At 38.4% G+C, this 26,463-nt stretch overlaps 1 long non-coding RNA gene across 2 annotated transcripts in view; it reads left to right on the top strand.

Annotated features, from left to right (window-relative positions):
- Positions 1 to 25,892, top strand: part of LOC139358637 (uncharacterized) — a 42,943-nt gene extending 17,051 nt beyond the window's left edge. For both annotated transcript variants that reach the window (XR_011613820.1, XR_011613819.1), the window contains exon 5: positions 25,749 to 25,892. This is a non-coding gene — a long non-coding RNA (uncharacterized lncRNA). The remainder of the gene's footprint in view (positions 1 to 25,748) is intronic.
- The last annotated feature ends 571 nt before the right edge of the window (positions 25,893 to 26,463 follow it).

Below are 26,463 nucleotides of genomic sequence, written 5' to 3'. Positions count from 1 at the left end.
CTCGTCATTTACATTAGGTATATCTCCTAATGCTATCCCTCCCCTCTTCCCCCTCCCCACAAAAGGCCCCGGTGTGTGATGTTCCCCTTCCTGTGTCCAAGTGTTCTCATTGTTCAATTCCCACCTATGAGTGAGAACATGTGGTGTTTGGTTTTCTGTTCTTGTGATATTTTGCTGAGAATGATGGTTTCCAGCTGCATCCATGTCCCTACAAAGGACATGAGCTCATCCTTTTTATGGTTGCATAGTATTCCATGGTGTATATGGGCCACATTTTCTTAATCCAGTCTGTCATTGATGGATATTTGGGTTGGTTCCAAGTCTTTGCTATTGTGAATCATGCCGCAATAAACATACGTGTGCATGTGTCTTTATAGCAGCATGATTTATAATCCTTTGAGTATGTACACAGTAATGGAATTGCTGGGTCAAATGGTATTTCTACTTCTTCATCCTTGAGGAATTGCCACACTGTCTTCCACAATGGTTGAACTTGTTTACAGTCCCACTAACAGTGTAAAAGTGTTCCTATTTCTCCACATCCTCTCCAGCACCTGTCGTTTCCTGACTTTTTAACGACCGCCATTCTACCTGGTGTGAGATGGTACCTCATTGTGGTTTTGATTTGCATTTATCTGATGGATAGTGATGATGAGCATTTTTTCATGTGTCTGTTGGGTGTATAAATGTCTTCTTTTGAGAAACGTCTGTTCATATCCTTTGCCTACTTTTTGATGGGATTGTTTGTTTTTTTCTTGTAAATTTGTTTAAGTTCTTTGTAGGTTCTGGGTAGTAGCCCTTCGTCAGATGAGTAGATTGCAGAAAATGTCTCCCATTCTGTAGGTTGCCTGTTCACTCTGATGGTAGTTTCTTTTGCTGTGCAGAAGCTCTTTAGTTTAATTAGATCCCATTTGTCAATGTTGGCTTTTGTTGCCATTGCTTTTGGTGTTTTAGACGTGAGGTCCTTGCCCATGCCTATGTCCCGAATGGTATTCCCTAGGTTTTCTCCTAGGATTTATATGGTTTTCGGTCTAACATTTTAGTCTCTAATCCATCTTGAATTAATTTTTGTACAAGGTGTAAGGAAGGGATCCAGTTTCAGCTTTCTACTTATAGCTAGCCACTTTTCCCAGCACCATTTATTTAATTGGGAATCCTTTCCCCATTTCTTGTTTTTGTCAGGTTTTTCAAAGTTCAGATGGTGGTGGATGAGTGATATGATTTCTGAGGGCTCTGTTCTGTTCCGTTGGTCTGTATCTTTGTTTTGGTAGCAGTACTATGCTGTTTTGGTTACTGTAGCCTTGTAGTATAGTTTGAAGTCAGGTAGCATGATGCCTCCAGCTTTGTTCTTTTGACTTAGGATTGTGTTGGTGATGTGGGCTCTTTTTTGGTGCCATATGAACTTTAGTTTTTTCCAATTCTGTGAAGAAAGTCATTGGTAGCTTGATGGGGATGGCATTGAATCTATAAATTACCTTTGGCAGTATGGCCATTTTCACGATATTGATTCTTCCTATCCATGAGCATGGAATGTTCTTCAATTTGCTTGTGTCCTCTTTTATTTCATTGAGCATGGTTTATAGTTCTCCTTGAAGAGGTCCTTCACATCCCTTGTACGTTGGATTCCTAGGTATTTTATTCTCTTGGAAGCAATTGTGAATGGGAGTTCATTCATGATTTGGCTCTCTGTTTGTCTGTTATTGGTGTATAAGAATGCTTGTGATTTTTGTATATTGATTCTGTATCCTGAGACTTTGCTGAAGTTGCTTATCAGCTTAAGGAGATTTTGGGCTGAGATGATGGGATTTTCTAAATATACAATCATGTCATCTCCAAAGAGAGACAATTTGACTTCCTCTCTTCCTATTCGAATATGCTTTATTTCTTTCTCTTGCCTGATTGCCCTAGCCAGAACTTCCAATACTATGTTAAATAGAAATAGTGAGAGAGGTCATCCTTGTCTTGTATCAGTTTTCAAAGGGAATGCTTCCAGTTTTCGCCCATTCAGTATGATATTGGCTGTGGGTTTGTCATAAATAGCTCTTATTATTTTGAGATATGTTCCAGCAATACCGAATTTGCTGAGAGTTTTTAGCGTGAAGAGGTGTCAGATTTTATCAGAGGTCTTTTCTGCATCTATAGTGATAATCATGTGGTTTTTGTGATTGTTTCTGTTTATGTGATAGATTACATTTATTGATTTGTGTATGTTGAAGCAGCCTTGCATCCCAGGGATAAAACTGACTTGATTGTGGTGGATAAGGTTTTTGATGTGCTGCTGGATTTGGTTTGCAGTATTTTATTGAGGATTTTTTCATCAGTGTTCATCAGGAATGTTGGCCTGAATTTTTCTTTTTTTGTTGTATCTCTGCCAGGTTTTCATATCAGGATCATGCTGGCCTCATAAAATGAGTTAGTGAGGAGTCCCTGTTTTTCCATTGTTTGGAAATGTTTTGGAAGGGATGGTATCAGTTCCCATTTGTACCTCTGGTAGAAATCGACTGTGAATCCAGCTGGTGCTGGTTTTTTTTTGGTTGGTAGGCTATAAATTACTGCCTCAATTTCAGAACTTGTTATTGTTCTATTCAGGGATTCTACTTCTTCCTGGTTTAGTCTTGGGAGGGTGTATGTGTCCAGGAATTTATCCATTTCTTGTAGGTTTTCTAATTTATTTGTGTAGAGATGTTTATAGTGTTCTCTGATGATAGTTTGTATTTCTGTGGAATCAGTGGTTTTATCCCCTTTATCATTTTTTTATTGTGTCTATTTGATTATTTTCTCTTTCTTCTTTATTAGTCTGGCTAATGATCTGTTTTGTTAATCTTATCAAAAAATCAGCCCCTGGATTCATTGATTTTTTGAAAGGTTTTTCGTGTTTCTCTCTCCTTCAGTTCTGCTCTGATCTTAGCTATTCCTTGTCTTCTGTTAGGTTTTGAATTTATTTGCTCTTGCTTCTCTACTTCTTTTAATTGCGATGTCAATTTTAGATCTTTACTGCTTTCTCCTGTGGGCATTCAGTGCTGTAAATTTCCCTCTAAACACTGCTTTAGCTGTGTCCCAGAAATTGTGGTAAGTTGTGTCTTTCTTCTCACTGGTTTCAAAAAACTTACTTATTTCTGCCTGATTTTGTTATTTACCCAGTAGTCATTCAGGAGCAGGTTGTTCAGTTTCCGTGTGGTTGTGTATTACTGAGTGAATTTCTTAATCCTGAGTTCTTATTTGATTGCACTGTGGTCTGAGAGACTGTTTGTTATGATTTCCATTCTTTTGCATTTGCTGAGGAGTGTTTTACTTCCAATTATGTACTCAATTTTAGAATAAATGTGATGTGGTGCTAAGAAGAATGTATATTCTGTTGATTTGGCATGGATAATTATGTAGATGTCTACTAGATCCCCTTGGTGCAGAGCTGAGTTCAAGTCCTGAATATCCTTGCTGATTTTCTGTCATTGATCTGTCTAATATTGACAGTGGGGTGTTAAATTCTCCCACTCTTATTGTGTGGGAGTCTGAGTGTCTTTGTAGGTCTCTATGAACTTGCTTCATGAATCTGGGTGCTCCTGTATTGGGTGCATATATCTTTATGATAGTTAGCTCTTGTTGCATTGATCCCTTTACCATTATGTAATTCCCTTGTCTTTTTTTTTTTTTTTTTTATCTCTGTTGGTTTAAAGGCTGTTTTATCAGAGACTAGGAATGCAACCCTGAATGTTTTGCTGTCCTTTTGCTTGGAAAATTTTCCTCCATCCCTTTATTTTGAGGCTACTTGTGTCTTTCCACATGAGACGGGTCTCCTGCATACAGCACACCAAATGATCTTGACTCTATCCAATTTGCCAATCTGTGTCTTTTAATTGGGGCATTTGGCCCATTTTCATTTAAGATTAATATTGGTATGTGTGAATTCGATCCTGTCATTATGATGCTAGCTCCTAATTTGGCCCATTTGATGATTCAGTTTCTTCATAGTGTTGATGGTCTTTACAATTTGATTTATTTTGGCAGGGGTTGGTACTGGTTTTGCCTTCCCATATTTAGTGCTTCCTTCAGGAGCTCTTGTAAGTCATACCTGGTGGTGACAATATCTCTCAGCATTTGCTTGTCTGTAAAGGGTTTTATTTCTCCTTCACTTATGAAGCAAAAACTGTGGGAAAATGACATTTATGTTTTTCTTTCCTAGAGAGCATAGGTCTTCCTTCCTCCCACTTTTTATTATACATCACATATACACACATATGTAAATACATATATATAATATCAATTTATAGTATCTATTTGAGTATTGAATATGAGATGGTACTGAGATTTAGCAGGGTCGGAATAACATTAGAAGCAGAATCAGAAATGATCAGGATAGCACTGTGAGTCATGTCTGCTTAACTTTGTTCGTATTTTCTTGCCATTCAAAATTAATAAATTACTTTTTAACTTAAAAATAACTAAACCAATTACAACTTTTTTGTAAATTATAAACTTGGGAGTCTTTCTTGTCATCTTCATTAATTATATACAATGTTATCACTACTGAATTTTAAGTAATATTAATATTAACATAATAAAATATTCTATATTTAGTCTTACTATCCCTCATTTTTATTCATGTTTATAGTGGAACATCTGTTTGGCTGACATTTTAAAGCACCTGCACTAAAATAGGCTAACAAATGTCATTTAACACTTCGTATAACTGAAAGTACTAAGTCTAAAATTTGTCATAATAAAACAAAATGATATTTACATCATTAAAAAAACTACATAAGTGGTATAAACATAATTCGCTTTTCTTGTTTAAGTGGGTTATATAATAATTTATTTATTTTCATGTTCTTCTTTTCTGTTTTGTTTTTATTATACTTTAAGTTTTAGGGTATATGTGCACAATATGCAGGTTTGTTACATATGTATACATGTACCATGTTGATGTGCTGCACCCGTCAACTTGTTAACACCCATCAATTCGTCATTTACATCAGGTATAACGCCCAATGCCATCCCTCCCCTATCCCCCCTCCCCATAATAGGCCCCGGTGTGTGATGTTCCCCTTCCTGTGTCCAAGTGTTCTCATTGTTCAATTCCCACCTATGAGTAAGAACATGCGGTGTTTGGTTTTCTGTTCTTGCGATAGTTTGCTGAGAATGATGGTTTCCAGCTGCATCCATGTCCCTACAGAGGACACAAACTCATCCTTTTTTATGGTTGCATAGTATTCCATGTTGTATATGTGCCACATTTTCTTAATCCAGTCTGTCACTGATGGACATTTCGGTTGATTCCAAGTCTTTGCTATTGTGAATCGTGCCGCAATAAACATACGTGTGCATGTGTCTTTATAGCAGCATGATTTATAATCCTTTGGGTATATACCCAGTAATGGAATGGCTGTGTCATGTGGTATTTCTAGTTCTAGATCCTTGAGAAATCGCCATACTGTTTTCCACAATGGTTGAACTAGTTTACAATCCCATCAACAGTGTAAAAGTGTTCCTATTTTTCCACATTGTCTCCAGCACCTGTTGTTTCCTGACTTAATGATTGCCGTTCTAACTGGTGTGAGATGGTATCTCATTGTGGTTTTGATTTGCATTTTTCTGATGGCCAGTGATGATGAGCATTTTTTCATGTGTTTGTTGGCTGTATGAATGTCTTCTTTTGAGAAATGTCTGTTCATATCCTTTGCCCACTTTTTGATAGGGTTGTTTGTTTTTTTTCTTGTAAATTTGTTTGAGTTCTTTGTAGGTTCTGGATATTAGCCCTTTGTCAGATAAGTAGAGTGCAAAAATGTTCTCCCATTCTGTAGGTTGCCTGTTCACTCTGATGGTAGTTTCTTTTGCTGTGCAGAAGCTCTTTAGTTTAATTAGATCCCATTTGTCAATTCTGGTTTTTGTTGCCATTGCTTTTGGTGTTTTAGACATGAAGTCCTTGCCCATGCCTATGTCCTGAATAGTATTAACCTAGGTTTTCTTCTAGGGTTTTTATGGTATTAGGTCTAACATTTAAGTCTCTAATCCATCTTGAATTAATTTTCGTATAAGGAGTAAGGAAAGGACCCAGTTTCAGCTTTCTACTTATGGCTAGCGAATTTTCCCAGCACCATTTATTAAATAGAGAATCCTTTCCCCATTTCTTGTTTGTCAGGTTTATCAAAGATCAGATGGTTGTAGATGTGTGATATTTTTTCTGAGGGCTCTGTTCTGTTCCATTGGTCTATATATCTGTTTTGGTACCAGTACCATGCTGTTTTGTTTATGTAGCCTTGTAGTATAGTTTGAAGTCAGGTAGCATGATGCCTCCAGCTTTGTTCTCTTTGCTTAAGATTGTCTTGGCAATGCAGGCTCTTTTATGGTTCTGTATAAACTTTAAAGTAGTTTTTTCCAATTCTATGAAGAAAGTCATTTGTAGCTGAATGGGGATGGCATTGAATCTATAAATTACCTTGGGCAGTATGGCCATTTGCATAATGTTGATTCTTCCTATTCATGAGCATGGAATGCTTTTTCCATGCATTTGTGTCCTCTTTTATTTCCTTGAGCAGTGGTTTGTAGTTTGCCTTGAAGAGGTCCTTCACATCCCTTTTAAGTTGGATTCCTAGGTATTTTACTCTCTTTGAAGCAATTGTGAATGGGAGTTCACTAATGATTTGACTCTCTGTTTGTCTGTTATTGGTGTATAGGAATGCTTCTGATTTTTGCCCATTGATTTTGTATCCTGAGACTTTGCTGAAGTTGCTTATCAGCTTAAGGAGATATGGGGCTGAAACGATGGAGTTTTCTAAATATACAATCATGCCATCTGCAAACAGGGACAATTTGACTTCCTCTTTTCCTAATTGGATACCCTTTATTTCTTTCTCCTACTTGTTTTCCCTAGTCAGAACTTCCAACACTATGTTGAATAGGAGTGGTAAGAGAGGGCATCCATGTCTTGTGCTAGATTTCAAAGGCAATTCTTCCATTTTTTCCCATTCAGTATGATATTGGTTGTGGGTTTCTCATAAATGACTAGAACTGCACCATGTACCCTCATGGACCTTCATCCCTGATAGGGTAATAAGACTCCGTTGATGAGGCCAACGAGTTTATCATATAAGTGACTAAAGTCTGATATGAAGGTTTTAAAAAGTAATTGGAATCTGTTCTTCTATTTCCACCAGAGAATTCAGATCCTACAATCATACCTTCCTTGTCTTTTCTGCTTGACTTTGCCTCTTCACCTTGTTCTGTCCTCCAAGGAATCTCTTTCAGCTCCCTCAGGAGCATTCAAGTGTTTTATTTAACTGACAATTTCTAAATTGGTGAAAGGCATTAGACTAAAGTGTCCATATTCCTTGGTTCCTCTTCCTGGGTCCATATTCCCAGGACCTTATTCCTAGGTCCATAGTCCTAGAAAGACATTTTGATCCTGAGTCTCAGTGTGACCTTCTGAATTTTCCTGACCCTCCTCCAGATGAGATGCTGGTCTGTGTGTTCTTGCCCCTTACCCTGGGGTAGAGTCCTCCTGTTTTCCCCAGGTGTTCCCTCCCACAGCTCCAGTGTTCTCCATTGGTGTCATCACCTTTCAGATCTGCTATCCTGCCCTGCAGATTAAGGCTCTGATTCCATAAGAAGAGAGGGGAGCTGCTTCTTAAGAGTACTTTGGTTGGGACCTGTGTTCCCATCTCAATTCCTGAGAGGTTGCACCAGTGCCCTAGCATTCTGGTTTACATGACTTGGCCCTGCAGAGTAATTCCTTACTTCTGTAGTGGGTTTAAGGTAGGTAGGTCTGTGTGCATTTCAGAAGTGTAGACTCTCATTCTCTCCCAGACAGACAAGTTGGAAAAGGAGGAATTTTGTGACTCTCCCCATTCTAGTGGAAAGGGATTAAAGAGGACAAAAAAGCTATTTTTCATGTGGTCTGTGAGAATTTCACACTACAACACTCTCACCACACTCAACTTCAAGCAACCCAATATGTGTTCATATTTTTATCTTGTAATAGTCTGCATTTTAAATGCCAGACTGTGCCTCAAATAATCTCATACCCTGGCTTTGTTACTCCAAGAGCTTGCCTCTCCCTAGATTTCAGATTTGTTATTTTTCTTAAAATTTCAATTATCTGAAGTATAAATAAAATTTGCAAATTTCTATCTCTGTCTTTAGCTGTTATCGTTCATGTTGTTGTGAAAAATAAGAAAAATCTATTTCTCATCTATGTACATTTCTGAGTAGCAGATTTGTTAAGTAAGACTCCAAATAATAAAATAATCCAAGTATTGTTCAGCTGCTTAATAGAAAAACAAATAATGTTGTTATTGTTCACTGTAATACTGCCCATTATGTATAATAAATAAATGTCTGATACACATGACAAGGTTAAATATGTAAGTATTTATGTTGAGTAAAAGAAGGCAAACAAATGAGATTATATACTATATTTTTTTAATTTTTTAACATCTTGAAAATGAAAATGTATCTGAAGCATAAAGAACAGTAGTTAACTGGGGAAATGCTAGAAGAAGGAAAGAGGGAAGGAGGAGGAATACAGCAGAACAAGAGAAATTGTTGAGAATAATGCACTTGTCCACTTTCTTGATAATGATGACACTTACATCATATTTATTAATTGTACACTTTACATATGTGAAGTTTATTATCTTTAAGTTAAACCTCATAATGTTTATTACAATGAAACAAATGGAAACTTAGACAAGAAAGGAGTGATAGGAAGATAGGAAAATATATTAAAGGTCAGAAATACCTGAATTCATCTGCCTGAAAACCCTTGTTCTTTCCATATTGTCTGGTGAGTGCTGGAGTGCAGCAAAATCACTCATGTTCTCAATACTGGAAGTGGGTTCTGCAATCCACACTAGGCACATCCAGCTCTGTCCTAGATTTGGTTTAGGGAGATGTCAGAGCTAGCAATGAGGAGCACAGGGCCAAATGCTGGAGCTCACTTATTGCAGACATGAACTCCTAGACACATACTTAGCCCCTCGATTTGTGGGTTCGGGTCCACATCCATAAATGAAGAAACTGTTGACTCCTACAGAGTATAATTTGCACAAATATCTAAAAATGAAATATGGTGATCAATGTAAAGTATTTATAACAGCACAATTTCATAATAAGACAGAATTTATACAAATACCATCATTGTTACCAAACTCCTGCAGGACACCGTCATTTAATCTGGGTGTTGCCTTCTCCTCATGTTTCCTACCCCAGAACTTCCTGTATAGTAAGAGACATGCAAACAGGTTTCTCCCTCTGCTGATAAAAACCAGCCCAGCCCTGACCCTGCAGCTCTGGGAGAGGAGCCCCAGTCCTGGGATGCCCAGGTGTTTCCATTCGGTGTTCAGCACTGAACACAGAGGACTCACTGTGGAGATTGGGCTGGCCTGGGTTTTCCTTGTTGCTGTTTTAAAAGGTGATTCATTGAGAACTAGAGATACTGAGTGTGAGTGGACATGAGTGAGAGAAACAGCAGACACATCTGACCATTTCTGCCCAGGGTGTCTTTTTGTTTGCAGGTGTCCAGTGTGAGGTGCAGCTGGTGGAGCCTGGGGGAGGCCTGGTACAGCCTGGAGGATCCATGAGACTCTCCTGTGCAGCCTCTGGATTCACCTTCAGTAGCTATGGCATGAGCTGGGTTCACCAGACTCCAGGGAAGGGGTTGGAGTGGGTCTCAACTATTAGTGGTAATGGAGTTAGCACATGGTACCCAGATGCTGTGAAGGGTCAATTCACCATCTCCAGAAACAATACCAAAAACTCCCTGTATCTGCAAATGAACAGCCTGAGTGTTGAGGATATAGCCGTGTATTACTCTGCAAAAGACACAGTGAACAGAAGTCACTGAGCCCAGACACAAACCTCCCTGCAGGGATGCCGGGACCCCCAGGGAGCATCTGAGTCACTGTACACTAGGCTGACCCCATAGGGAGGTGCAGATCTTGCTAAGGGCTGGCTTTCCCTGGGGGTGGCGGTGTCTGGGGCTGCCTCATTGTCAAATTTCCCCAGGGAATTCCTCCAGCTTTACAATTCTATATTCACATTTGATGTCTCTGAATGCAAAACTGTAGTCTGTCTGTCTTTCTCTCTCTTTCTCTCTTTCTTTCTTTCTTTCTTTCTTTCTTTCTTTCTTTCTCTCTCTCTCTCTCTCTCTCTCTCTTTCTTTCTTTCTTTCTTTCCTTTCTTTCTCCTTTTTCTTTCATCTTTCTTTCCTTCTTCGAAACAGGAAGACACATTCTCACACCCACAGAACCCAGAGTGGCACTCTGGAGCAGAAATAACCCTGCCATAGATACCAGAATTAGAGTTCCCAGGAAGCAGAGCAGAATCTGGGAAGTGTTTTCCAGTCAGACTCAGGGCAAAGACCTCCATGAGAATCTCTGATTACAACAGGCTTTGGGATTCAGATTGGAGCCAAAAGGGATCCTTAAAGCCTGGCCATTTTTACAGATGTTTTTCCTCCTCTTGTAAAACTGTGCACATCTGACTCGGAACTGATCCAGTTGTTCCTTTCTCTGCTAATCCATTTTTCTTCTCTCTAGACTAGTCTCAGAGTTCTCTTTTCTCTTTCTTTTCAATGAAAACAGAGGGTGTGTTTTCTGTGGTCTAAATCCCAGGACTTGGGTCTGTTACGTGTAACTCAGTAGTGGTTCTGGTTGTGGCTCCTACAGGACCTGGGAGGCTGAGGGGATTTTCTCACTCACCATTGCCTGGATCCTCCTGTTGTCTTGTGTGCTCGGACTAATTTGGGAAATGAAGTGAACATTAGTCACTAATGGGACAATGGTTGTTTTCTCAAATTGGATATTGATGGAGAGCTGATCTTGTGCTTCTCACATTGTCACAGAGTCCCCTCTCTCACCTGTGACTTTGTGGAGAGGTGAGAATTGACACTTTATTGTGCTGTGAGCTTTTTGTGACAGCAATTGTAGGGTCCGGCTAGGCATGCCCTAAGGTCAGTAGTGCTGGCCACTGGAAAATACAGGCTGGAATTCTGGGGAAGACCTGTAGCTGCGATTCACAGTGTGCAGCTCTGGGAGAGGAGCCCCAGCTCCTCTATAACTCCTCATTGAGTTACATCGTCTTCTCTTATGCTTTCATTGAGTTCCTCCCACCAAGGTGATCTAGGACAATCTTCCTGACTTAGGGAAAACTAATGACAGGCTTTAATAATACCTGTATTGTAACATCACAGTGACATCTAGATGCGTGTGTGATTTGGGAACTAAGATGATGGTCTAGTCAAGGTGATATCTAGAATTAATTGTTGCTGTGATTATTTTTTATTTTATGTTTGGTAATATGGTCATGCTCAAATTACATATAATACAATTTTGTGAAAATATTTGTGTTATCATTGGTCTTATGAGCAGAAAACTTCAAGACTGGATTATGTTTGCACACATGCCTTTTTGAGGGAAAATGTGCAAGAGGTGAAATGAGGCTGGGGAAATTGAAGGCATATGAGGGAAGTGCATCCCTGGGTGAAGGAGAGAGGGAGGGAGGGGTGGGTAGAACTTTCCTTTATTTCTGTGCTGTGAAAAGAAGGTGCAGAATATAATTGAGTCTTCTGCAAGTCAACGTTACCCCGCAAGGGACCTCCATGACTCTCAGCAATGGCTCTGATTCAGAATCACTGCAGAGGCAGTCCCTTCATTCAAGTTGACCACACAATGTGGGCTTCAGCACAAAGCCATGCCATGGACATCAGAAAGCAGCAGGTGGGCACCTGATCCATGCGCATTGTGTCGCCTGTAGAAGGAGGGAGGAAAATGCCCTCTGAAATGCTGTTTCTGAGCTCTTATAGAGAACACTGGCTTTGATGTTATTTTATTGGAACCTATATGAACAAATGTGCAGTCTGCAAACAATTGTGATTTTGACATTTACTCCTATTGCATTGCATCCTAATTCTGCAAGACATCATGGCACAGAAGTTGTGTTTTTCATGGATGTTGTTCAATGTATCAGAAAAATGCATTTCCCACTTTTTTGGTTTTTCTCCATGTACAGAGACTTTCAGTAGAGTATGTCTTCTGCTTATCCTAATCATCACTTGTTTTCCTAAGAAAAGAGCAGAGATTAGCCTGACTGCATAATCTGGGATAGGGGCTACTCCTGCACACCTCAGAGCCTGGAGAGATTCCCAGTGTAGTTTTATGGAGTCAGAGAGTTTTCCCTTGTTGGGGGGATCTTTAGATGCCTCGCTAACAGGGATCGCTGGTTGACTGTAACTGAGAGGTTAAAAATTACAGCATCTAGTAGCTTATCTCACCAGAGCTCCATTATGTAACTTACCACCATTAGACTGCAAGTAAGAACTCAGTCTTGATTTTTCTGACCCCATTTTCTCATCTTAGTTGTAAGTTTGGTTAAAGAAAATGTTATTGTTTAGTTTTCTGATTAAAATCTGAGAATGACTGAACTAATGAGAATTAATAAAAAAAAGTTTCCAGGTTTTGGGAAATGTAAATGAAAGTCCACGCATAGTTTTTTTGTGTGGGTATGAGTCACTCAGGCACATTCCTATGAGTATGATTGCTGAATCATATTGTCAAACTACAATTAGATTTGCTAAAAATTGTTTCCAGTAGTATCTGTGAAGCAAGGGCCACTCATCTGACCTTGTCACCTTGCTGCAAGGAAGCACAGTGCACAAGATGAGGTCACATGGGGGAGATCCAAGGCGCAGCTCCCAGTCCTGGCTGAGATGCTTGCTGGGGGCCAGATGTACAAGTGAACATTTCAGAAGCAGATCCCCAACGCCTTCTTTATTTGGGTGCACAGGCAGCAGACGACCAGTAGGAGGTGCTCAGAGCCCATCCAAGGCAGAGACCCAGTGAAGAGCAGGTGCAGAGAGGAACAAGCCAAGGAAACTGACCACAATTTAGGCTTGCCTTGCTTTTCTTAACAGCACAAAACCCTCAGACCACCGACTATGTCATTTTCAATGTATGCCCTTCTTGATCGAAAGCTACACTAAAATAAATATGACTCTGCAGTTAGTTTTTTGAACCTGGATGTTTCTGAGAATGCCATCAATATCATCACGATCATGTTCATGATGTCAAAATCAATACGCACATTTAGTCACCACGATGACGATTTGTCTCACAGTAGAGCTGTTTCTTGAATTGAAAATGACATTTCATTGGAATGGGTCTCTAGGTGAGAAATGATTAATTAATGAGGTAGATACCAAAGTATCAGAAAACTTAAGAACACCATTGTCTTTGGTATCCAGTTATCCTAGAAATCATCTCAATATTCATTTTCTGAGAGCTCTAGGATAAGTTTGGGCAGTATTTAGTCTATAAGAGGGCGGTGTTTTTCTTTTTATATGGGCGTGTCATAAGTAATCGGTAATCGACTGTGTTATGAAAAACATTGTTGAGTGACTGTTTCTACATCAGTTTCTTTCATGATCCATTTTTTCTTTTTCACAAACAAATCACTCTGAGGATTATCATTATCCCTTGATTGAGAAAGAGTTTACCAGACACATCCAGGTACACACCTTCCTGAATGAGCCATCACTCTCGGAAAGGCACAACCTGTTCCATGTGGAATCTTGTCTCAGAGCGGTACACATATTACCACATGGTTAGGTTTATACACTGAGGCTATGCCCCATGCGGGTCCCTGCTTTTCTGGTGCAAAGAAAAGCACCAGAAAAGCACCATGTCTCCATCCTCAAAGACACTGGCGCTATTGATGTTTATGGCCTGCTACACCCTCTCTGTCCCTCAATGTCCAGAATGGTGAAGCAACCCAACAAAGGAATGTAGGAAGATCTCAAATTTTCATGTGGAGGAGACAGAATGCCAAGCACAGGGATCGAAATCCCTCACATGCCTGCTAGGTCACATTCTGGGTGGGGCCTCATAAAGCCCCCTGGGGCAGTGTCCTAGAAAATGCCTCAGTATTTCCATAGGGGAATTTCATTGAAAGAAAAATTGAATTTTTTTTATTATGGAATTTTAGAACTTTTGCTTTTCTCATGTGACAGTTGTATAATATTAGTTTTACAAAATATTACGTGTGTGTGTATATGTGTGTGTGTGTGTGTATATATATGCTTTATAATTTCTATAAAAAGTCTGTTGGAATTTAGGGTTGAATATCTATATGTATATATTCCAAGATAAATCTCAGTAGACATCATAAAATTAGTTTGACTATCTGTAGGCGAGATGATCACTTTCAAACAAGGTATAACAAGTGAGACTAGATGTATCTTTCCACCAGAAAGAACTGGAAAACACAGGGAAATACCTTAAACACATTTTTAAGCTGTTTGACATCAGGCAACAAAGACAGTGGCCAATGAGAGAGGGAAAATAATAAAAAGGAGCCTTCTGATGAATGCACAATCAGGTACTTCCCTAAGGAAGCTTCCAGGCCACAGTGTTGGCATAGAACCAGGTAGATTTGGAGCTGAGGAAAGGGAACTGGAAACCCAGGTAGGCCAAGAGGTGTGAAGACCACAGAATAGACAATGGGTTGCAGAACACTGTTCATAGAGAGAACTCCACAGAAGGTAGGAGAGAGACCCAGGCTCGACAGAGTGCAGATCAGTGTGTGGGAGACAGGGCAAGTTGGACACGAGGACACATCCTAATAGATGGAGCTCTCTTCAAAATATACAACTATCCAAAAATATACAAAATATTTGCCTAAAAAGTTTAAATTATACAGAAAGGTACTATAATAAAAACAAATAAGAGACAGGTGAATTCACCACATGAAAACCTAGAGAAGTGTATTTCCAAGCAAATGATAATGCCAACGAGGGAGAACAAATTAATTTCACCATGGCAATCGGCTTAAGAGAAAAACATTCAGAACATGAAGAAGCTTCAAACACAAATATAAATGGAGTTATCTAATTACCAGAGTGGTGGCATGAGGAGCCCTAAGCTTTCCATTTAAACAATCACATCTGGTAAAACAAACACACAAACAAAAAACTGTAAATCTCAACCATTAAAAATCAATGCAAATTATTCTAAGAAAATGCAGTAAATAAAAATTATTGATTGATAAAATGTACTGCTATAGACTGAATGTTTATTACCCCCCACAATGCCTTTGTTGGAATTCTAAACCCAAAGTGATGATGTTAGGAGGTGGGGCCTTTGGTAAGTGAAGAGGTGTTTTTGGGAGGTGTTGAGGTATCATCTTTATAAGTAGGATTAGTGCCTTTGTGAGAAACTTCAGAAACTTTTCTGTCCTCTCCCACCACGTGAGGACACAGTAGAAAGATGGTCATCTATGAATAAGGAATTAGGCCTTTACCAGATACCAATTTCAAAGGCATCTTGATCTTTAACTTCCTCACCTTGAGAATTCAGAAAAATATGTTTATGTTATTTCTGAGCCACCCATTGCACGGAGTTCTCTTATAGCAGCTGAAACAGACTAAAACATTTACCAAGTCTCAGTAAGGGCAGTGAGGATCCATCATACTTGAGAGATGAGAATTACTCTCTCATTTGCAGCTCAGGATGACAGAAGCCTGATGTTGAACTGATCTGACAAGAAGATGGTGGTTCCTTTCCCCAGATCTCAGTTGAGGCCCTGGAGTGAGATCTCTATGGTGGAGACTAAATTCCAGTCTGTGATGAGATGGATCCCTATCTCCTCCCAGCCCCACTTACATGACAGAGCTTCTATGCCATGTACTGTAGGACAATAACAAGGGGCCCCCAATTATTCTCACTCCAGCCCACTTGTAGGGTAGAGGATCTGGATAGTTTTCTGGGAGAGGCACAACGGGGGTATAGGAGTCCTCCATTCCCATGCGGATTTCTATTCTTAAAGCAGGAGTGTCCCTCTGAGATACAGGAACTTTTCTTCCACACCAAGGCAGGGGCAGTTATATTTTTATAAAGTCGCAGGGCATGAAAAGCAGAGATACAAAAACTTTCTCTAAAGGGTGCGAGTTTATTTGCAGTTGAATGTGAATAATTTCTACCCCAAGGTTCTCCTAAAACACATGATATATTGTTATGGTAAATAATTAATGGAAAGCTGACAGCTCCATGAGAGCAATATGTTAAGCGATAATACACTCAGTTTAGCTGAGAGAATGAGAGAAATCATAATTTAAGAATAATCATCTGGGCACGGTGGCACATGACTGTATTTCTAACTAGTCAGGACGCTATGCTGGAAGGATAATCTGAACCAAGGATTTCAAGGCTAGTCTGCGAAATATTGCTACACCTAATTTCTAAAAAAACAAAACAAAACAAAACAAAACATTGTGGGTCATGACAAATCTCAAAACCTGACCCTCCAAATAGGAACACATTTAATTGCATTTGACTGTGGATCAATTTATGACACAAAACAGTGACACCATGCCAGCAATGAGTGCGAAAAACATCTAGTTGTTATGTTGAGAGACAGAGACAGCTAAACAGAGACATCAGGTAAACAGACTGTCAAAGATAACACTGCCAAATGACAGATTTTCCATGGATGTTGTGTATATATTCAGGGATGTGCCTGTGAATAATGACATCAAGCTTTTCATAATGTGAGGTAAAGAAACATCACCCCTCTGACAAAGGATTAATAATGAAAATATGCAAGGATCTCAAACAACTCTATAGGAAAAACATCTAATAAACCAAACAAAAATCAGGCAAAGTTTTTTTTCTCAAAATAAGACTTACAAATGGCAAACAGGAATATGAAAATGTACTCTACAACATTGATAGTCAGAAAAATGCAAAAGAAAACTACAAGGAAATATCATCTTACCCCATTTGAAATGGCTTTTATCCAAAAGGCAGGCAATAACAAATGCTGGTGAGGATATGGAGAAAAGGGAATCCTCATACCCTCATAAACTTGGTGGGTATTTAAATTAGTACAACCATTATAAAGAATAGTTTAGAATTTCCTAAAAAAAGGAATAACAGAGCTATCATATGATCCAACAATTCTATTGCTGGTATATATGCCCCCCAAAAAGAAAATTAATATATCAAAGGAATATCTGCACTATCAGGTTTGTTATGGCACTTTTTATAATAACCAAAATTTGAAAGCAATCTAAGTGCCCATCAACAGATGAATGGATAGATAAAATGTGGTACCTATAGGATATGGGTTAATATTATGTCATAAAAAAGAATGAGATTCTGTCATTTGCAACAACATGGATGAAACTGGTGTCCATTATATTGATTGAAATAAGCCCAGAAAAGAAAGACAAACTTCACATGTTCTCATTTATTTTTGGATGCTAAAAATTGAGACAATTGAACTCGTGGAGAGAGAGAGTAAAAATATGGTAACCACAGGCTGGGAAGGTCTGTGGTCGATGGGGGTTATTGGCGATGGTAAAAGGATACAAAAAGTAGTTAGAAATAATGAATAAGATGTAATATTTGATAACACGACAGTGTAAGCATAGTCCTTAATAATTAATTGTAGATTTAAAGATAACTAAAAATGTACAATTGTAATGTTGGTAACTCCAAGGATTAATGCCTGAAGGGATGTCACCCCTTACCAAAGTGTGACTATTATGCACTTCATGATATATCAAAGTGCTTCATGTACCCATAAATATATACATATGCTATTTATTGGCAAAAATTAAAAATTAAACTGTTTATGTATCTAATCTTCTGTATCCATATTACATTCAACATAAGAACACACTGATGTGTTCACCCTACTGTGATCCACATAGACATTCATAGCCTTCCTTCTTGGCCTGTCCATAATCCCACACTCAACAGTGAGGAAACCTCTCTTACCATATGACATTAATTTACTTAGTGCACAATTTCAAGATACACAAACTGTGTTAGAATTGTTTAACTGAAGCTTGTTGGAAATGTGTTTATCAAATAGAATACAGTGCTTACATGCAGCTTATTTATACTTTACAGTCAGAAAATTGAATTCTTTCCAGAGTTACTTGTGTCAGAGACTTATGCCCCACCTTCTTCAGTGAAATTAGTTCAAACAAACATTTTAGTAGTTGTGAGATGTTTTCATACAGCTTTCATTTCTTCCAGTGTTTCATGACCTGCTAGATACTTTTTATGTTGTTATGCATTTAGATTAACACTGTGTCTCAGAAAATTCTGAGGTTTCGCAAATTATTTATGCCATGTGTTCATCATTGGCCATCATAAAAAATAGTTTCACTGTGATTAAAAAGCATCTGTGTTTCACCTATTCCACACACCCTGTCCCCAGATTCCTGGAAAACCTGAAAGGTTTACTAGATCTACATTGTTTTATTTGGCAAAGTAGCCTGGCTGTTCTCTGGGTCTCTTTGCAAAGCACCGAGATTCCCCTCCACTGACTACAGCATGAATTGAGCGCAGATGTCTGGAGAACGGAGGCTGGAGTGGATGGTAGCAATGAGTGATTCAAGCAAAAGTTCTCAATGCTGTCCTGTGTCAGTACAAAGATGACTCAATTCCCAGGGACAACACTTACCAGCACAGTCTCCCTAAAAATGATCTACCTGAGAGCTGAGGAGTAGGCAGTGCATTACTGTGAGAGACGCAGTGAGGGGACAACTGCGTGAGCCCAGACACAAACCTCCCCGCAGGGAGACAGGAGGAGACCTCATAATAAAGGGCGCTCAGGACACCAGGGGGTGCTCAGAACCACCAGGAGGCACTGAGGACACCAGGGGGCTCAGGACAAGCAGGGGACACAGAATCACGATGGTGCATTCTAGACCACCAAGAAACACACAGGACCACCAAGAGGTTCTCAGAAACCACCAGGAGTAACAGGACCACCTAAAGGCACACAAGACCATCAGGAGGCACTCAGGATACCTGGGGGAATTCAGGACCAACAGGGAGTGCTCAGGCCACTAGGCAGCTCTCAGCAACAACCAGGGAATCACTCAGGACACCAGGGTTCTCTTAGGAAGCAGTTTCATCTCAGATTCCTGGGGACGGTGCGGTTTGCTTTTTGATCTTGCTGATTCCTGAGCTGGTCAAGCAAATGTTTTCTCAGGAGCTCTCTCCATTTCTTCCTTGTAATCTATGGTTTCTTTCACCTGCAAATCATTAACTTAGAACAGGGATTTAATTCAACTTTTGACCTTTCACATTTTTAGAATAATACTAGCAATACTAATACTAGCAATGCTTAGTATGATTTTGATAATATAATAAGAAACTGCGTATGCCTAATTGAAACTCTGCTTCCATGCATGGGTTTTTTATTTCTGCGCTGTGTCCGTCACACTCTTGTAAATGCCTTTTTAACAATAACTCAGCATCTGCATGGTGTTGAGTTTCTTTACCTTTCATCTCCCTTTGTGGGGTTGAAACACCACCTTAAATGCTCAGTTCCTCTGTCTTGGCTGGGTGCTGATGTTCTGCTCTTCAGATTGTTTATCTACTTTTCATTCTTCTGTAAATGCCTTTAGTCTTCCTCAGCCTCCTGGCAAGGAAGCAGCAAGTCCTTTCATTTTGTCTCTTCCATGTCTGGTGAATCAGTTCTCTTCTCTTCATGATCATTGAAGCCAACTATGTTTAATAGGGTAACAGTTATCCTTAGAACACGCTCATCTACCTGTAGACTCTGCCTCTTCACCCTTTCTACAGTCCTTCAGACATCACCCCACCCCATCCCTTCTCTTCCCTAAGTACCACAAAGTGGGCTCTGCAGCTCCTGCTGCCCTCTGTGTGCTCATCCCTGGGACTCACTAGTGCTTTGATGATGAAGTCCAAATTCCTACTGTGTTGGCACACTGCCAGAGTGCGCTCTAGCAAGCTGCCATTGTGAGGAAATTCTGGGAATCCTGGGCTGATTTCAGTTCCATACTACTGGAGGTTCTCTAGCATCCAGTATTGGCAAATAAACATCCAGAATTTGTATTGAAAATTCATGCAAAAACAATCGTCAAAAGCAAAGCTAATTTCTAAATAAAATATTTTATCCTGGGTTTTATAAAAATACAATGTGAACTTAACCAAAAATGTAATAACATTTAAAAGTGTTTATCTTATTGGTTATTACATGTATTAATAGTTGACTGATATTTAAAAATTATATCAGCTAATTTTATATATATATATTATTATATATATATACCGATAACGTAAATGACAAACAAGCCAACACAGATTTTATGCATAAATACCACATATATTTTATTAATGTATTTGGCAAGAATGGCATTTACATTTAGTTTTACAAAAACATGCATTTAGATATATTTGTTTATTGGCATTGGAATAGAGAAAGAATCACATAGCAAAACATTATTTTGCACTACAACATGATAGTATAAAACAAAATAATTTAAATTCAATTCAATAACTATAGTAATAGTAAATACAAGTTTTGCTTTAGTATTTGATATGTGTTCAGTTTTGTATTTTCACATGTACCTGTAAGTACTAGGCATATGTGTGTATGTGTATATGTGATTATGAAGTTCTGAAATATATCATTAACCTGTATAGTTGTGTAAACCGAAGAGCTGAGACTTGGGCTATGTCTGAGTCAGGGGTAGGGGCTGGTCCTGCACACCTCAAAGCCTGCGGAGAAGCCAAGTGCAGTTTTACAGACTCAGCTGTTTTCTCATTCAGGAAGAGTGACCTCCACAGTCTCCAATTTCTGCTAAGATATTGCAGAGGTCTGTGAGATATTAAGATATTTTTCCATTATTGTATTTTTTTCTTTTTTACCCTTCATGTCTCTTAAAGTTTGCTTAATGCAGATATATTTATATTTTTTAAAATATGTTAAAAAGATATAAAATATATTGCTAAGTAAAATTTCATGGTACAATCACATATTAAGTAATTATGCTTCTCTAAACCCTTTTATTGCCACTAAACTCCAGGAGTCTCACATCTGCTCTGGGCCCTGCCCTATCCTAAGGCATCCCACCTTTGAGCTTGCTGTGTAGTAGGAGACGTTCCAATCGGGTTATCCCTCTGCTGATTAAAAACCAGCCCAGCTCTGGTCCTGCATCTCTGGGAGAGGAGTGCCAGCCTGGGATTTCCGTGTTTCCACGTGGTAATCAGGAATGAACACAGAGGATTCAGTATAGGCTTTAAACTGTGCTATATTTTTCTTGTTGCTATTTTAAAAGCAACTAAACTGTGCTTTTAAAACTGCTTCATGCTATCTAAACTGTGAAAAACACATATACATTTTTAAATATATATTATATATAAATATATATACAGATATCTAGATTTTGCTGTTGTAATTATAGAAGAAAAAAATGACCTCTGTGCCATTAAAAAAGCATTTGATTTTTCCACTTTTTTGTCTCTTTCCCTTAGGGACTCAGAGTTGCAATTAAGTGATTTTTGAAGTTTCTGTCTTGTAATATTGTCCTGCTGTTATAGAAACAAAAATGCTTCATAACAATAGACTTTATTAGAGTTAACATACCTGTATTTTTACTTTATTTTTGCGGAAGACCAGAGTTTATTATTCAAATTCGACTTCCTGAGCATTTGGGGATCTAAGTTTTGTTTGTTTGTTTGTTTGTTTTGATATGGAGTCTCACACTGTCACTTGGGCAGGAGTGCAATGGCATGATCTTAGCTCACTGCAACTTCTGCCTCCTGGGTTCAAGTGATTCTCCTGCCTCAGCTTCCCAAGTAGCTTGGATTACAGAAGTGCCACCACGCCTGGCTAATTTTTTTTGTATTTTTAGTAGAGACGGTGTTTCACTATGTTGGCCAGGCTGCTCTCGAAATCCTGACCTCGTGATTCGCCTGCCTCAGCCTCCCAAAGTACTGGAATTACAGGTGTGAGCCACCACACCCAGCCTAAGTTTTTAAAGACAATTTGACAGGTAGGGGCTAGGGAAGTGGGGAGTGCTGATTGATCAAGTTGGAGATGGAATCACAGGGGGTCAAAGTGAGGTTTCCTTGCTGTCTTCTGTTCCTGGGTAGGATCTCAGAACTGATTGAGCCAGATTACCATTCTAGGTGGTGTCACCTGATCTATTGAGTGTAGGGTCTGCAAATTCCTTCCCAGGGTTAGTTTGGCCTGTGTCCAGGAATGAACAAGGACAGCTTAAAGGTTAGAAGCAAGATAGAATCGGTTAGGTCTGATCTCTTTCACTGTCATAATTTCCTCAGTTATAATTTTTGCAAAGGCTGTTTCAATCCCTCCCTTAGGGTTTCATAGCACCTTATTCTTAAGGTGTGGGCTATGAAGATGGAAAAAGGCCGCCAATTGCTCTGGATTCCTCCTGCTGACAGGGGGCTTGGTGGGGTAGGTGTTGACCCCAAGGTGAGAGAAGCAGAACTGCTTTGCAGCTATCTGAGCTGTTTGAGTGTACACATGCAGGCCAGGCTGAGGTTCCAAGGCTTTCATGACAAAGGCATTCATATTCTTATCTACAGTTTTAGTACAACATTTAAGAAAACAGTGTACAATAAGATGAATAATGAGTTCTAGGACAAGGAGTGCAATTCACAGTTTTAAAAGTAGAGATTTAAAAGCATGAGTTAGGGAACTTGTAGCCTCCCAAAATTTAGGTTTCAGTTTAAATGGCAGGAAAAAAAAAAAAAAAAAAAAAAAAAAAAAAAAAAAAAAACCTAATAACACGTGTACTATAATAGTTTTTGAAACATAATTTTTTCTTTCTTCAGTCCTTATTTTTATTAAAAACAAATCCTGATAGGACCAATTTGTTTGTGAAATAAACTTTAGTTTTATTACACTTGGCATGATTATCTGCATAGAGCACAGCAAGAATAATTATTTTTCACATAGGCCTTTTAAATTGGCTTTGTTGGAACTCTGTATAAAGAGCCTTAGATAAGACTTTTTTAAAGCCCATCCCAGCCATGGGTTTGTACTCTCAAATGCCTATGAGTTGGGTACATTCCTGTCTTCTTGAGATGCCAGGTTAACTTAAGATTCCTGTGCCTGTTGGAAAGTGATATTCTTTACATACCATAGGTTAGGAACCCTGTACAGGGACTGCGTAGACAAGGTATGAGGCCAGTTTTCCCTAGGGGTTTTTATTGGCTCTAGAAGTCAAATTTGATTCCTTAAACAAAAGCATGCCATTCCAGTCAAAACCTTGGTAAAATAAAGTTTCTCCAATTGTGTCCTGTTGCAAAAGAAAACATTTTTATTGCACTTATGCAAATAATTATGTAGCCATAAATTAAGAATACTTGCAAATAGCTTCCAGATTCTGACAAATCAGGTAGAGAGAAACAAATATGCTCCCAATTTTGTTCACAGGAATATATTTTATTCAGTTGTTAAAAGCTGTAAGTAGCTCAAAAGAAGTTTTCTTGGCTCTCTGAAAAACAAAAAGGATCAGCCACGTTTTAAGCAAAAAAACAAAACAAAAAGAAAAAAAAAGCAAAGGACAAGATTAGCTCAGTTTTCTATTACTTCAGTAAGCCCTTGTTCTGCTTAATATTCATGAACATTTCAGCTCTCCATGAGAGTCCTGAAGGTTTTTTCCTTTATTCTAATGTTGCAATCTCCAAAGCTATCAGACACTTGCATTCAAGAGCCCCTGTCCAAGTTTTATTACTGATTATAAAACCATCTTCTAAAGAGTATCAGAACAAGACAACAATTGTCTGTGGATGAGAAGACATTTTAGGACAGCCAAAGTCAAACACAATTGACAAGAACATTAAAATTGTTATGTTACATTATTATGTGCCACAGAGGTTACAAATATTCTTGTCAAATGTGTGCTAAGGCATATCAAAATTATAGGAATCTTATACAATTTTGAAATACATGCTAATAATGTATTTATATGAATATAGCCCAAAGAAAGCTAAGCACCATTTTATATTTGGCCATGTTTTCTGCATGATTTTAATACATTAAATAAGTAGACTGTGTCTTTTTGGACTGTAGGGGACCTATTTTTTTATCTTTGAATTTGATCTTCACAGGTTTGTCAAATATCAAAGGTTTAAAACACTGGATATCACAAAATAGAACCCTAGGTTACCTTAAGTCATTTGTTTATCCAAAATGATAACTCATAAAGTTTTAAAAAGGAAAAAACCTTTAGTCTGATAGAAAAGAGACTCATTTTCTCAAACTACAAGACCCAGTGAAGACAGCATGAAGCCTGTTGAATTGGTCTCCTCCCTCTCCCCTCCCTTGAAAGGCAAAAAAAATTTTTTCATTGCCTCTCAGTATTACTTAAGAATCTTTATCAAAAGAGAAAACCAAAGTTCATGTTTACATTATTGCATCTTTAATGCTAAAGATAGTTTTTATTAAAATTCTATAAATCTATCCAGTGTTAATTAGTTTAACTGTAAGTTAATGTTTCTATAAACTTTTTATAGCCCTTTACAATTTAGTTATTATTCTTACAGAGCCTAACCATGTTTTAAGAAAACTCTGTTATGCTTTTATTCCTATGTTCAACTTATGGAAACATTGACTAATACCCCTTTAACTTTAGCCAATATGTTTACACACAAAATCTCTTTTAAAATTAATTTTTTATAAACCTTCCCCAACTTGCTTAAACCTTTAGATTTTTCCTATCTCCCTTAAAGCAATACTTTAACTCTCTAAACTTGGGCAAGAAATCCATATTCCCATGTCTTCTTACAATCTTTTACCAAAAGTACATTCTACTTTTCTTACATGCTTTGCATGTGGAACTGTTTCTTCAGTAGCCTCAAATACATGCTACACTGTTAACTCTGTGCAACTTCTATTTTTGGTGAAAAACCTGGTTAGTAGGTCATTTTAATTATGTACCAGATGTGGAGCTCAGGACAGACACAGGACAGAAGTGCAGATCAAATCTGTTCTTACTTTTCTTTAAACCAATTAATTAGAACTCTTTTATGTAAACATCACACGCATATCACATATAAATACAAAGACAGACAGAAAATCCAGTCGTTATAAGATTTTTCATTTGCCATTTCTTAAGTTACCTAATGGGATTACTGGGATTGAGCTAGAGCCCTTTGAGAAGCAGGGCTAGGAAAGCATGCAGTTTCTAGACCCTAATAAGCAGACATAGCTGGAAGGCAAAAACAGATCCCCCAAATTAAGGGTGCCATTTTATATGGAATCATGGACTCCTCCCATAGGGAAATACTACAGAAGAAGCTACTGCAGTGCTTCTACCCTGCATTTTATTGCAAAAAAAAATCCAAAGCCAATCAGCACATTTTGTAATCAGCCCATCCCCCATGGATTCTCATCTCTCAGTGGGGTTAGGGATGTTTCCATACCTTCTAGGTGGTCAAGAGCATGCTTCTCTGATCCAAGCATGCAAGGAGCCAAGTATTCTTCCTAATTGCCATTAACAGTCCCTTATAGTGTATTTCTCATCTGCTTATAGCAAACTATGGCTCAAAGCTCTCTCATAATGTGAAGGAATTTCTGATACACACCCCAAAAAAATCAGGTAACAAAATGTAAAATTGAAAATTAAACCAAGACTTAGATTTCGAGGGGGATCAGTTCCTGAGGTTCCATGAGGAAAACAGGTTTTTCTCAGAATGGGGTCTGTGGCACCTCCTCTGTTTTTCCCTATGAGTCCCAGGCTGTTAGAATTTATCTAGGTTCTCTCATGTGAGCCTCAAGAGTGGCAAGAAGAAAAAATGGAGGAAAACAATTCAGAAGAAAAAAACTTTTTCCAGAAAGACATGAATCAAGAAGAGGAAAAGATAAATGTCTTATAAACAGATACAGTTTGGATACTTTATTTATTTATTTATTTGTTTATTTATTTATTTATTTTTGTAATGTGGTCTGACTTTCTTTTCCAGGCTTATCTCAAACTCCTGAGCTCAAGAAATCGTCCTGCTTTGGCCTCCTGAACTACTGGCATTACAGGCATGAAAATAGATATCCAGCGTTACCCCATCCAACTCTGGATATCTATTTTTAATTAAACCACTTTTAATTATAGAGTTCTTTTGTTAAAAAATCTTTTAAAATCTCTTATTACCAGGCTCTGATGAGCATAGCCAACATTTCTGACTTTTGAATTCCATACCAGATAACCTCTCACATAAAATGAATACGTATTAACTAAGGTTATAACTTAACCATGAACTCATGAAGTGTTTCAAAGAGATGGTAAACAGTTTTTTAAAAAAAAGTTTAGAATTTCCCCATGATATTTCAGAGAAAGGAAAATTCAAGACAGGAAATCAGAAGCTATCCATGGGGTGGGGAACCCTCAAAAAATGGCAGAGTTACACAAATAACAAACCAGAAAGGAATCAATCCCAAAGCCATGAATTGAACCTGGGGGCAGCCACTGTCCAAAGACCAAAGCCTTGGTTACTGAGCTACAGCATTCAGCAGGTTCTGTTGCTCTTCCCAGAAAGAGCCTAGAGGAGTCAGTTTCAAGCTTGCAAAGGCTTTTAACTGCCCAAGATAATGTTTAGGGCTGTAAATGAATCCCCAAATTCCTGTCTGCTGGATGGCAGAGACCAAGAGAAAGTATCAAGGTTTCTTTCTCACATGGTCACAAGG

The sequence above is a fragment of the Macaca nemestrina genome, chromosome 15, assembly GCF_043159975.1.
Source record: "Macaca nemestrina isolate mMacNem1 chromosome 15, mMacNem.hap1, whole genome shotgun sequence".
In the NCBI taxonomy this organism is placed as follows: domain Eukaryota; kingdom Metazoa; phylum Chordata; class Mammalia; order Primates; family Cercopithecidae; genus Macaca; species Macaca nemestrina.
This window is presented reverse-complemented; position numbering and strand designations above follow the sequence as displayed.